This window comes from Cricetulus griseus, chromosome 2, assembly GCF_003668045.3.
Source record: "Cricetulus griseus strain 17A/GY chromosome 2, alternate assembly CriGri-PICRH-1.0, whole genome shotgun sequence".
NCBI lineage: Eukaryota > Metazoa > Chordata > Mammalia > Rodentia > Cricetidae > Cricetulus > Cricetulus griseus.
The window spans coordinates 443,314,842-443,328,643 of NC_048595.1; the positions used below are offsets into that span (position 1 = coordinate 443,314,842).

At 49.6% G+C, this 13,802-nt stretch overlaps 1 protein-coding gene and 1 long non-coding RNA gene across 3 annotated transcripts in view; one reads left to right on the top strand and one right to left on the bottom strand.

Moving 5' to 3' along the window:
* The window catches only part of LOC113833602, a 39,818-nt gene that overhangs the window by 21,740 nt on the left and 4,276 nt on the right, over positions 1 to 13,802 (bottom strand). The gene's annotated exons all lie outside the window — the stretch shown is intronic.
* Positions 1 to 13,802, top strand: part of LOC113831658 (twist-related protein 2) — a 48,597-nt gene that overhangs the window by 14,664 nt on the left and 20,131 nt on the right. The window contains exon 2 of one of the 2 annotated variants that reach the window (XR_003481596.2): positions 4,896 to 4,992. The exons of the other annotated variant lie outside the window; for it this stretch is intronic. The gene's annotated coding sequence lies outside the window, so the exon portion shown is untranslated. The remainder of the gene's footprint in view (positions 1 to 4,895; positions 4,993 to 13,802) is intronic. 2 annotated transcript variants of the gene reach the window in all.

The window sequence follows — 13,802 nt, forward strand, 5'->3', positions numbered from 1 at the left end:
GGCAGGGTGACTCAGAGCAGATTTGTGTCTCCAAGCAGGAAAGTCTGACTGATCCCGGGGTGCAGGGTGGGAGGTGGCTCCCAGCTGTAAGCACACCCCACCCAGCCCAAGAGCCAGGTCAGCCTGAGGAAGGGAGATCAGGGCAGAAGACTGGACCTCACTGGGACAGAAGCAAAGCAGGGCAGAAACAGACTAGTGCGCACTCAGGGACCTGCTGTCCCATTGGGTAGAGGTCTTATGTTGGGGGGCCTTGACGTACTCTGAGGATCAACTGCTATAGATACCTGCTCTGCGCCTTTACACTCACAGGGGTCAGGGGAGAGCTGAGCACAGGTGTATGCTGTCTGGGGGCTTGACTTCTGCTGTGGCGTGAGAAATCAGCTGCTTCTCCCCACCAGAAGCCTTAGACACCCTCAGCGGCAAATCCCTCTTCATGTGTAGACATTCGCCCGTCTCCTTGACAGGAACTACTTCCCACCGCAGTGCCGCATTGCCTTTGTTTCTCACAGCTGTGACAGAATGCCTGACCAAAGCAGCTTCAGGGAGGCAGGGTTCACTTTGACCCACCGAGGCTGCAGTCTTTCTCTGTGGGGAAGGCATGGTGGCAGGCAGGAGCAGGTCACGTGGCATCAGTAGTCAGGAAGCAGAGAGATGACGCAGGCACCCTGCTCCCTTTCTCCTTTTTATCCGAAGACTACTGCCACCCACACTTAGGAGATGTCGTCAACACACAGCTAGAACTTTCTGGAAATATCCTTGCAGACTAAGAGGTGTGTCTCCTAGGTGATTCCAAATCCAGTCAAATTGACAAGGAAGAAGTCAAGTGTGACCAACATGCCCCTTCCAGTTATGGAGTGTTTCCCTGCCTCTTGGTGTTCAGCAGGGGTGGGTGGTCTCCTTCCCGACCCTCTCCATCTGTCCCTCACATTGTCTGCCTGTACACAAGCTGACCCTACTCACACTGTTCCTGGGCTAATAGGAGATTTGTGACCAGCAGAGTGTTTGGTAATGCCTGCCAAATGTTGGTTCCTTTACCCTGGTCCCTATTGCCCAGCAGTTTGACCAACCTGACCAGCCTAGAGCTTCTGCTCTGCATTGAGCCTGACCTCTCCACCCTGTGCCCAGTACCCATGAAAACAGACTGGCAGGGATCCAGATGCTGGTCCCTAAAACATGGCATTCCCATGGTCTGCAACTCTGCTCTCCTGCAGCCTAGCTAGAACACCCCTCTGGCCTTCTCCAGAAGCCACCTCCACCCACGGGGGAGCTCTTGTCATCCCTCTTGGCGCTTACTGTAACTGCCTAGGCTGCCTGGCCTCAGAACGCCCTCTAGTGATTGTCCTTAGCCATGACATGCAGTGGGCCGCTGTCAGGGTCATTTGTAAGTGCTCCTCTGGCTGCCTTCCCCAGGCAGTGAGACATGGACAGGAGGACATCTAAGGGGTTAGTATGTGTACAGAGGGGTGGCTGAGTCCCACACACAGACTGGACATGTGTGTGTGCTCACGTCAAGCTTCCCCAGTGGCCAGCTGAGAATTAGAAACTGATGAGGCAGGGGCTTCAGGGTCAGCAGAGAGTGTAAGGTGCACGGGGGTGGGGGATTGTGGCCCGCAGAAAGCCAAGGGTGGCTTTGGGCATGGTTCTAGGACCAAACAGACCAAACAGAAGGATGAGCGAGAGCTGCAGGAGATGGGCCAAAGCTAAAGACCGGCAGCAGCAGGCAGTGCCAGAGACCCCGTCTGGAGGAAGCACAAGCCAAGGATGGATGTGATAGAACCAAAGTTCCCAGGAAAACTTCAGCCTGATAAGACAGCTGGCATTGCCCAGTCACCTTCCTGTCTGCATGGTGACCACTGAAGAGTCAGCTCTGCTGACACCAGCCTCTGCAGTCCAGGTGTACTGGGCCAGCTGTGGCTTGCTGCCCCTGGCTCCCGATCCCTTGAGGGAAAGGCCCCGGTACCTCATGGAGCACGACAGTCCAGAACAGAGGTCAGGGAGGAACTGACACGGGGGGGGGGCGGGGGTTGCATGCTTCCAGTATGCTTCCCTGGGAGCCGCTGTGGTATACACTGGGCTTCATTGAATCCTACAGTCAGGCAGGGTTTGAAAAGAGAAACTCTTGGGACTTTCCTGCTCACTGGAGTCTCCACAGAGCAAGGGGTCCAGCCCACTGCACTTAGGGGTACAGCCACACCAGCTGCCAGTCACCTTCCAAGCTACCTCCCAGGAAACCCAAGTGCCATTTGCTGGGGTTGGGGGAGAAGGGACGCTGGGTGACTGCATCTGTGACAAGCCACATTCTCAGTGCAGCCTTTGCTGATGTCATGCCCTAGAACAGTTTATGACAGAGTGAGTTTCAAGAGGAAGAAAGTAGGTCTCAAAGGGGTCAGTAGGCATCAGGTGTCCGGGCCACAAATAAGGAGAGAATCAATCACTCTGTGTCCCATAGGGTGGTGTGAGGCTTGGGTCACTCTGATATTTGAGGATATGTGGGATAAAGAAGGAGAGAGCTTGATGGCTTAGCCTCTCCTGGACTGGGGACTCTGGTGGGATCAGCACCCTGAGAGTAGGCTATGGGGATGGTGAAACGGCAGGTTGTCAGGAGTGGTGCATGGCAAGCAAATGATTTAAATGTTTCCTTGCAAAAGGTGAGTGTAGGGAGGACTAAACAGAGAGAAAAGTCCAGCAAAGCCACACTTGGAATGAGCAGAAGGTCTACTCTAGCTGACTCCTAGTGCTGTGGAGAGCAGCAATTTAAGGAAGGAATTTAATGGGAAAAGAGGACTGGTCCAGGTTGTTGCTGTTGCTGTCCACGTGCTGCTAGGGAAACAGAGGTTTGCATTCTCTGAAAAAGCAATCTGGGCTCGCAGCAAACCTGATGAGAGGCAGACAATCAAGGCAAAAGCAGTCTGGTACCACGAAGCCTTAAAACTTCTGTGCATGGAAAGATCTGAGAACAATAAAAGCGTCACACATGGGATGGGAAGAAACACTCACAAATCATAAATCTGATTTAAGACCTAAGGGTTGGGGATGTGGCCCGAGAAGCAATCCCCAGCACCGCATAAAAAGCTGGGTGTGGGGAAACACACCTGTAACCCCAGCACTGTGGAGCAGACACAGATCTCACAGCCGACAGTGAATTTAGATTCTGTGGAGATTCCATCTCAAATAATAAGGTGCAGAACAAAGAGGAGGACACCCAGCATCAACTTCTGCATCCACATGGTGAGGACACACACATAGATACACACACACATATACATACATACACACACATACCATACACATGTGCATACACACAAATACATAAATACACACATGTACACACGGCACACATATACATACACATACACATAGATACACACACACATATACACACACATACCATACACATGTGCATACACACAAATACATAAATACACACATGTACACACACGGCACACATATACATACACACACACATAGATACACACACACATATACACACACATACACACACATACCATCCACATGTAAACACACAAGTACACACAAACATACATATACACATGCACACACATATGCACACATAAACACATAAATGTACACACATGTACACACATACTTACACACATGTGCGCACATATAGACACACATACCATACACATATGCATACACACAAATACATAAATACACACATGTACACATGGCACACTTATACATACACACACACATAGATACACACACACATATACACACACATACACACACATACCATACACATGTGCATACACACAAATACATAAATACACACATGTACACACATGGCACACATATACATACACATACACATAGATACACACATACGCACATATACTTGCACACAAGAGTTAATATGCAGAATATGTAAATAATTCCAAAGATTCAACAATTTAAATCAGACAAGCTGAGTAAAAAACTGAGGCAAAGTTTGGATAGACATTTCTCCAAAGAGAAAGAAATGACCAGCAAGCCTATGAGATGCTTAACACCGTGGCTGACGTTCAGAGAAGTGTAAATGCAAACCACCATGAGATTGCACCTCACCCCCAGCAGGAAGCTTCTAGCAAAGGCAAATAAAAGCAAACAATAGCAAGTATTGGGGAGATGACCTGGTCATGGAGGAGCCTCCTCAGGTACCCAGGGAAGCAGCAGCCTGCCATGGCTGAAGTCACTGAAGACAGACACCTGCTGGCAGGTGGAATGGATGGACAGGTGTAAACCGGTTTTCGGGGAAAAGTCACCCAACTACACAGGAATCACGCCAAAGCTTTCAGACGTGGATGTCTGGGCAAAAGAAACACGTCCTATGGTACTTCCCTCCTTAGCGTTTTCTGCTCTGCTGTGAAATAACAGGATGTAATTAATGTCCAACAATGTGGAAGTGAGGAGGGATAATGGTGCTCTCAGAACGAAGCCACCCGGAGCCACCCGCAGCAAGTTTAGAGTGTGCCGTGTACCGATGACGTGGTTCTGAACTGGTGTGTGGTAGCGAACTGTCTCCAGGCTGGCTCTGGAGACAGCAACATCAAATGAGGATTTTAGACCTCAACTTCCCTCGAGAGAGCAAAGAGCCACGTCTTTCTAGTCCTCATCTCTGACACCAGGTTTGAAGACCATTCCTGACAGGTCCAGTTCACAAATCTCTCAAAGACAGAAAGGCCCAGAGCTCAAGGCTCTGCCAGTAATGCCAGCCATTCTATACTGTCCCCAGTGTGTACTCCGGCCATGAGTTCAGGACATGAAGATTTCTATGGATGGAGCCAGCATTGGTCACCTGTCCAGCTAACTATCCAACTGTCAGAAGTGTTGTGAGCATGTGTGGGAACCCCATGCCTGCTCCTGAATACGCCTGTCCTTCTCTTCATCCACAGGTAGACGCAATCACCCAGCTCAATGAACGGCACACCCAGCCTCCAGTCACTGCACAGCCCCAGCCTTCTCTCTTGGATATCTGTAGCTCTACTTCAGGTTAGAAATTGCTAGACGACCTGACATGCACAGGGTATACACCTAAGGCCACTGTTCTGATCTACCAAACCCCACACTGTCTTGGCCTCAGCCCTGGTCTACAGCACAGATCATTGCCCAGCCAGATCTTACCATGGTAGCCCATGATACTGTTTCCCTGGGCTGAAGTTCAGATGGGTGGGAAAAAATGATCTTCACTTGGGCTAGCCTTGGCTCTCAAGGGCACAAAGTTGACACTGAACACCTAGAACTGACCCAGGAACTCTGACTGGAGACTCTTCTAGAGCTGTGATGCCAACAGGTCATAGAGGGTCTGGGGATGTCAAGACCTGTTGTGCAGACCCTGCCCGTGAGTCATCTGCCTTACAGTTACCATGGCAGGGACATCTCCTGTTGTTTTCAGTTATAAAACACAGTATAAAGTTTGCCAACCTTGCAGTGTTTTAGGTGTGTGGTTCTCTGGCATTGGCCATGTTCATTCTTTTGTTTTTGGTGTATGGTTCTATGGTACCGACCACATTCATGCTGTGTGTGTGTGTGTGTGTGTGTGTGTGTGTAGTTCTGTCTCACTGACCTTGTTCACTCTGTATTTTAGGTGTGCAATTCTGTGGCACTAATCATACTTACTCTGTATTTTAGGTGTGTGGTTCTGTGGCACTGGCCACACTCATGCTGGTTGGTTTTTTTTTTTTTTAGGTGTGTGGTTCTATGGCACCAAACACACTCATGCTGATTGTTTTTAGGTGTGGTTTTGTGGCACCAACATGCTCACTCTGTAGTTTAGGTGTGTGGTTCTGCGGCACTGACCACACTCATGCTGTTTTCTGAGGTGTGTGGTTCTGTGGTACAGCCCATACTTGTACTCCTTTTTCGATGGGTGATTCCAGTCACACTGTTATAACCATCAGTCTACCCATCTCCACACCCTCGTCCCCAAGGCTGAAACTTAGTACTTACTAAACTACTTACTAAACACCAGCTTCCCACCTCCTGTGTTCCAGCTCTTGGTACCATTCTACTTTCTCTGTCTGGGGACCTCATAGGACAGGAATCCTGCAATATTTATTATTGTGTGACTAGATTATTTCATTAGCATATACCTCAAAGTCCACCCAGCCTGCAATTATGCCAGGATTTCCTTTTTAAGGCTAAGTGATATTCCATGTCGTACAGCATTACACACCTTCACTGCTCTGTTAATGGACATTTGCCTGCTTCCCACTTTTGACTTTCACGAATACTGTGACAACAAGCAAGGTTTGCAAATGTCTCTTCAAGACCCGTCTATCACACTTCTTGATGCTCACAAAGCTCCTTGTATCACATGGTGATCCAGGAAGGTGAGGTAGCTGGGTCCCCATAGCATCAGACTCCAGACCTGAGTAGACTCCTACAGCTACATTCTGGGTTTTGTGTTCTCTCTGACACAACAGTACCCTCCTTGTGGCTAACTGTCCTCACATAGGCTCTGTTCACGACTACAGAGAAGCATAATGAAGTCCATTAGGGAAGTCACTGACTGGAGGACAGAGAACCACAGAGTATCACAGCCTGAGTGGATTCCCTGTGCTCTTGCCACTAGCCGGCTCCAGAAACAATACAGATGCTATGAAAGACAGTTGTTGGAGTCCCCTCCTTTAAGTTGGTTTGATCTAACTGGGCAAGCCAGGGAGGGGGTGGGACAGCTGGAGTCTGTCTTCCAGGCCACAGAGAACTCAGTTTTATTTTCCTTCTCCGTGTTGAGACATGGTGGCCAGCAGCCAGCCCTTCAAGGAGTCCTGATGGCAGGAGAAGGGGGTGTCACCTTCAGCACACAGCAGAAGAGGGGGTCACCCCAGGACCCCTCTGACTGTGCTGCCTATTGGGATGGATATGTTATGGCAGCTTCCTTGCTGGATGAAGGTGGACTCAGCCAAGAGATGAAAGAGAGGAAATTTGGAAGACCCCGTGATGCTGGCCAGCATTTCCACAGAGGGTCCCTGTGGTTTTGTGCTCTATGTAGCTGTAAACTATGGGGTTTAACACCATCTTCAAGGGCTGGGCTTCCATTGGCTGCAAGGCCCAAATTCCTGGTGACACAGGAGCCCTACTCCCTCAACCAAGGGACACCATGAGTCAGGCCATGCAAATTCCCATGATGTCAGACACTGGCTGAACTTCTAGGAGTCCTGGGTCCCTGTGCCTTTCTCCCCTGTCCCCAAGTAGCAAAGCATAAACAAACAGATGGAAAGTTACCTCACAGATCCCTGGCAAAGCCCTCTGGCCTAGCACAGTCCTGGCTGGGTGAAAGTTTACTTTAGAAGATTCTGATGCAATAAAGGAAGAAAAGACAAAGGAGGTGGCTGGTCCCCACTGGCTTTATGGACTGTTAGTCGGCTGGAGGGAAGGGCCCAGGCCCCAGGTCAGGGTTCAAGTCTCCAGCCCCGTAACTGGCTGTGGAGACAGGGCTTCTGTGAAGAAAGAAACCTAGACAGTGGTAATCTGTGCCCATTAGAGACTTCGGTACTTACTGCCAAGAAGCTCGATATTAGGAGGCCCAAGCCAGGTGTGGTGGTGTCCACAGCACTGCAGAGGCAGAGACTGTGGGATCCCTGGAGCTCACAATTCAACCAGTCTAGCCTAACGAAGAGATCCAGAGAGAGATCCTGTTTCACAAAATAAGGAAGAGAGCAACAGGAGAAGAAAACTCTGTCCCATCCTGTTCACATAAGTGCACACACACACATCTGCATGCATGTATGTACACATATAAACATCCCCAATAAATGTATAAGTAAGGCTCAAGGCCAGCCTCAACTACATAGTAAGGTCCAAGCCAGCTCAGAAACACAGTGAGACCTCATCTCAACAGCAAATACAGTGTTCTCGCAGAGGATTGGAGTTCTGTTCCCAGCACCCACTCACAACCTCCTGTAACACAAGCTCCAGTGATCCAATGTCCTCTTCCGGCCTCCATAGGCACTTGCCCCACATGTTCATATGCATACACATGAATAAAAATAAAATATTTTGCTCACATACGTATGATGCATGAAAACTAGCAGATGGTGAAGAGGATACCAAGGAGGGTGGAGATGCCCAGCCGGACAGCTTGCACCCTGCTCCCTTTACCCCATGCACCCCAGTATTAGGCAGCGTGGGGAGTCACCAGCAGTGGCTGAGACAAAGCCCTCATCTATGAAATGTCAACACGACAGAGAACAGATCAGAAAAAAAAGCGTGTGAGTCCCCAAGAGCCCACCACAGCCCATCCCAAGACCATCAAGGGACCCAACAGAGGCAAAAGAAATCAACCTCCCCAGAAGCTTAAATTCTAGTTGCAAGAAAAAAAAATGTATCAATCTTTCTAAATCATCGTTGGGAAAAAGGAGGGTTTATTTACCGGATATAAAGGTAGTTTGGCATTGATATATTTGCAAAATTTGTAACACATTTTGGTAAAATGTACTAAGGAGCATCCAAAGTATTCATGTTCTTTTGATCACTTATGTCAATTGTCTTTTTGTTGGGGGAGGGGTTCAAGGCAGGGTTTCTCTGCGTATCTCTGGCTATCCTGGAACTCTTTAAACCAGGCTGGCCTTGAACTCAGATCCACCTGCCACTGCCTGCTAATTAAAACCATGCACCACCACTGCCCCAAAATTGGCATGTCTTAGGGTTTTTATTGCTGTGAAAAGACATTATGACCACGGCAACTCTTATAAAGGAAAACATTTAATTGCAGGGGCTCATTTAGAGTTTCAGAGAGTTCAGTCCATTATCATCATGGCGGAGAGCATTGTAGCATGCAGGCAGCCATGGTGCTGGAGGAGTAGCTGAGATTCCTACATTTTGCAGGCAACAGAAAGTTGACTGAGACACTGGGCAGTATCCTGAGCATAGGAAACCTCAAAGCCTGCCCCACAGTGACACACTTCCTCCAACAAAGCCACACCTCCTAATAGTGCCACTCTCTATGAGATTATGGGGGCAATTGCATTGAAAGTTCTCCATACCACTTCTATAGTCAGAGGAGATCGTAGGCATGTTGGCCTCCTGAAGCTCTGTGTGGCAACAGTACTTCTGGAACAATCCCTCTGCTACTTAAACCTCCCGCCTTCTAACGGGAGCCTCTTCCTGTCTCAGAGCTGTGAGCAGCTCTGTGTTGAGTCAGCAAGGGTGTCTGGTAAGACTGTTTTTGTCTTTAAAAGTAATCTCACAGGTGATGGTAAGAGAGAGAGAATCAGCAAAGCACACTTTGCTCAAAAATGCCACAGTGGCTTCTAAGATCTCACATGTTAATTTGAAAAATAATAAGATAAAGTAACTCCACAGAAGTGAAAAACACTAACAGGACTGCTGAAGAGTACAAGATAAATAAATATTTGTAGATGATACAATTGTCTGTCAGGAGCTCTGCTCCCCACCCAGTGTTATTCAGAATCGGAAGGACCCATGACCATGAACTCTGTCATAAGGACAGAGTTCAACAGTCTTTCACACACTTTAGCAATAGACAACTTCTACCTATCGTGAGCCAAAAAGTTGTGAGCCACAGAAATGAAGACTAGGGCTAGCTAGGGAAATGGCCCAGCCAGTAAAGTGTTTGTCTTGCTAGCATGAGAAGGACTCATATTAAACAAACAAACAACAACAACATAAAACCAAGCATGGTGATGTTATGTGCTGTAATCCCAGTGCTGGGGACAGGAGCAGGTAGACCTCTAGGTATTGACAGCCTAGCCTACTCATCGAACCCAAGGCCAGGAAGAGGGCCTCTCTCAAAAGGAAGGGGAGTAGTGCCTCAGGAAAGACACCTGAGGCTATCCTCTGACTTGTGCGCGCACACACACATGTGCAAGCATGCAAAACAATGCAACCTAAAAGAAAATTTAGATCCTACCTAACGAGAAATGTGGCAGATTTCTATATACAGAGAAGACTCAGCTGGGAATACAGCGGAAGGTGGTTCTGAATGACCAGTTCTGCTTACGATGGGTTGTGTGGGAACTCATCACTGAGTGTTTTATTTTTTTTACCCAGTCATATAGTAGCAATATCAAAGCTGCAACACTCTGCTCTGGTGACTCTGATAGTTGGGACAGGGAAAGTATGGAGATTTATGCCAAGGAGTAAGGAGGGGTCTTCAGCTGCTGATGCTGTTTCGGGGACACTGTATAAACCATCTGGGTACATGTTGGGGAGCACATGGGAAATGAATGGTGTGAGCCATGGAGCCCTCAAGAGCAAGCTAATACTTGTCGCATGCATGTGTAAGGCGAAGGGGACAGGGTGGCCCCTGCGAGAAGGGCTGCATTGTCACTCCCCGTATCATGAGCTCACACTCAGTAAACGGAATGGTGAAGACAGGCAGGGAGGGTAGAAAGCCGGACCCTGTGTGTTGGGTGTCCTCCCCCTACACATTTCCCAGTCCTTGCCTCAGCTCTTCGTCATGAGTGGGCCACGGTGTGCTCTGTCAGAGCTCACCTTCTCTTGCGGAATTAGCCCCACACTGTACCTTCCCTACAGCCCTCCCTGTATGTTCACCAGTAGCCAACAAGTGTGCCCTCAGGCATCCTGAAAAGCAGAAGCAGACAGCCCTCCACCCACCCACCGATCCAGGGGGTCCCTGGCTTATTAAGGCCCTGGGAATCCACAGACCTGCTCAATGTGCAGAGTTCTGGTCATTGTCAGAGTCCAGCTGGGAGGGATCTGACTCCACTCCTGCCCTCAGCTCTGACATAGCAAGTAGCAGCCAGGACCCAATCTTTTTCCCAGGTGCTGTCCGCCCCACTCTGGAGTCTGCCTCTTCAGGAGATGCCACACAAGGAGAGTGTTCCTCCAAGAACAATAGCGACTATGTGAAGTTAAGTTTCCAGTGCTCTCTAGTAGCTGCCTGTGACCACTGGGACAAATTTAGTGAAGACAGAAGGATGCAGGCCTCATAGCCGGGGGTAGGGGTGGGGGGGTGTCTGCACACCTCTCTTTAGAGTAGGCCACCTTCTGGAGGTGACTGCCTTTGAATTTTAAGTGTTAATGTTGCAGACAGTGGTAAGGATGGGTGTGTTAGATGAAGGAGCATGTGACCTCACTCTAGGGGCTGAAACACCCAAGTCATAAAAAGTGAGGTCATAATGCAACCCAGAAAGACACTCTTGTATGATCAAGCTGTCCCATGTGCTTTGCTTGGAGGCAGGTTCCCCAGACACAGAAAGGCCCGAGTCTGAGTGTGACCCATCCTGAGAAGACACGGCCTGCCTGCTCCCCTGGCTCACTGGGGTCTGATCTTGCCTTACCTGACTGGAGCTTCTTAAGGGAGGGCTTGGGATCGGCCCTGTCTCGGTGATCTCAGTGATGGAAGAACTTGAAAATGGGTTCCCCGCTAGTGAGGGACAATAGCAGCGCATTCTCTCAGAACTGAGTATGTCTGACTCTCAGAATCCCCTTCGTTGTATGACAACCCTCACCCATGTGTGCCTTCCCTGACAGACCTGCTACTCCAGTGCCTTACACAGCCCTGCCTCCCCCTGCCCTGTGGCCCCTGCTCTACACCAATATGCCCTGCTGAAAAACATCCCTGAGAAGACCAGGACCCCGTTAGTGGTGTGCAGGAGGCTTGCAGGTGGTTCTTCCCCCCCCCCCGTGTGTGTGTGTGTGTGTGTGTGTGTGTGTGTGTGTGTGTGTGTGTGTGTGTATACATCTTTGGGGGAGCTGGTCCATCAGACAGTGCTCACAGGAGGCCCTTTGAATACACAGAGGGAAGGATGCTACTTGGGTACAGATGGGGTGTGGCAGCTTGCTAAGGGGAACGGACAAAGATGGATTGTGAAGGACTAGCTGACAGCAGAGTAAATAGAGTCTGGGATGGACAGTGACCACTAAGTGGACTGATGTGAAGTCGGCAGGAGTGGGTTCTCTGGGGAGAGTGCATGCTGTGTGTGCAGACAGAGCGAGCCGCAGATCCAACCCAGGCCACTGACATATTGGACCATTACTCATAATTAACATCATGTTGAGTGAGTGTGGGGCACTGGCCAGACTCACCCAGGGCTCATCTCTCACCAGCCTTATATATGTCCCCTATTGCCTATACCCATCGCTGCCTCAGCCATCTGTCCGCTCCTTCCCTTGCTCAGTCATGACCTCAGCCTGCCTGGGCTGCCGGGTAGTGTCCCAGAGAGAAGAGACTTCTTGGGGGCTCTTACAAGGCCTCTTAAGTTCCAGGAACCTTACTGTCTCGAGAGAAGAGTATGTTTAGGAAAGTCCAGGTTGCTGCCCTGAATCAGACTAGGCAAGCTGTCTTGCTGTGAGGTCTTCTATTTCATCCCATCTCAGCTCAGTGCCACTCCCCAGCCTGAGTGGCCCCCATCCGTTCACCTGCACAACTTCTATGAGCATCTTGTACCTACATTCCTGGAGGAAACAACGTGCCCTTCTGATGGAATGCAGGGATTTCCCAGCTTCAGGGAGGAGAAGGGTCCTCCCTCTGAGGGCTTGCATTTCCCAGCCATGCCAGCCTCTACTTCCCCCACCTTCTCCTGCACCCTTGTTGAAGGGTCATACAGAAAGCCAGGATGTAGAGACTTTTCAGGCTCCTGACCCTGTCCCACTCCAAGCCCAGGTCTTGGATGAACTCAGCTGTGTGGTGTGGCTTGAGAACATGGAGTGAACTCAGCTGTGTGGTGTGGCTTGAGGGCATGGAGTCCCAGCCCCTCTGAGGCTCAGGGGCCCACCTGAGCTGACTTGCATTCTCAGAACCTCTGAGGCCATCCAACAGAAAGGAGGGCTGGAAAACGCATCATCATGGTTTTCTACTTTCATACTGTGGCCTCAACAGAAACAAAACCCCGGTGTCCCTCGCTGTGCCAGGATGCCCTGCCTTACAGAACAGTCCGTCCTTGGGAAGCATGTAGGAACTGAAGCCTGTTGCTCTCATCCCAGCCTCCCTAAGGCTCCCACTGGCCTTGTGACTGAGTGTTGCCTCTTTCTGCACCCTGTCATCCAACCAGGAGCTAGCGGCCTGTAAAAACACTCAGACCCTGAGCTACACTCCTGTAGGACCACAGAGTGCTGCAACACACAGCCTGCTGTTTGCTTTGTGATGAGGGGGTTGAAGGGGTCTGTTTGGAACACTGGGAGGTAAGAACTTAATTTTGAAAGTCCTCCAAGGACAAAGGTTTTCAAAAACAAAATATAACCATGGTTTCTGAGTTTCTTTGCCAGAAAGCTGGGCATCCAGGATCAGGTTTCCTAAGCCAGGTGTGACCCTCCAGGATGGTCTGCTCAGGCAAAGAGAGCAGCCAGCCAGGGAATGCCAGGGTTTCACAGCAAGCAAGAAACTTCAACACTGGTTCTTCTAGTTAGGAGTGACATGGTATAGATTTTCCTTCCATGTTCTCTGTCTTGGTCCTGCTTACCAGGTAATTGAGCAAGGGTTTGGAGTTTCTGAGTCTCCACTCTCCAGAATTTCTTTGCTCATTAAGCTGGGTTGTGGGGCTGAATAAGCAAACCAAGTCTGCTAGGCAAGTGCCCTCCTGCTGAGCTGTACCTCAGCCTCCACCATCTTCTGTGTTCCCTGGAGCAGTGTTGGAAGAGCCTAGGAGACATTCTGGGCTTCACTGACTCCTGCTTTATTGACTGGACTGCGGGGAAGTTATGACCCTTTCCTCCTGTGGAAATGCCCTATGAATAGTTTGTACTCCTTTGTAGGAGTACAAGTCTGCATACATAGGGGCATCCATGTAGGGTCTATACATGTGGGAGAATTCATGCACACAAGAGCATCTGCACACATGTATCTCTATTCACATGAAGGTAACGTGTGTACACAT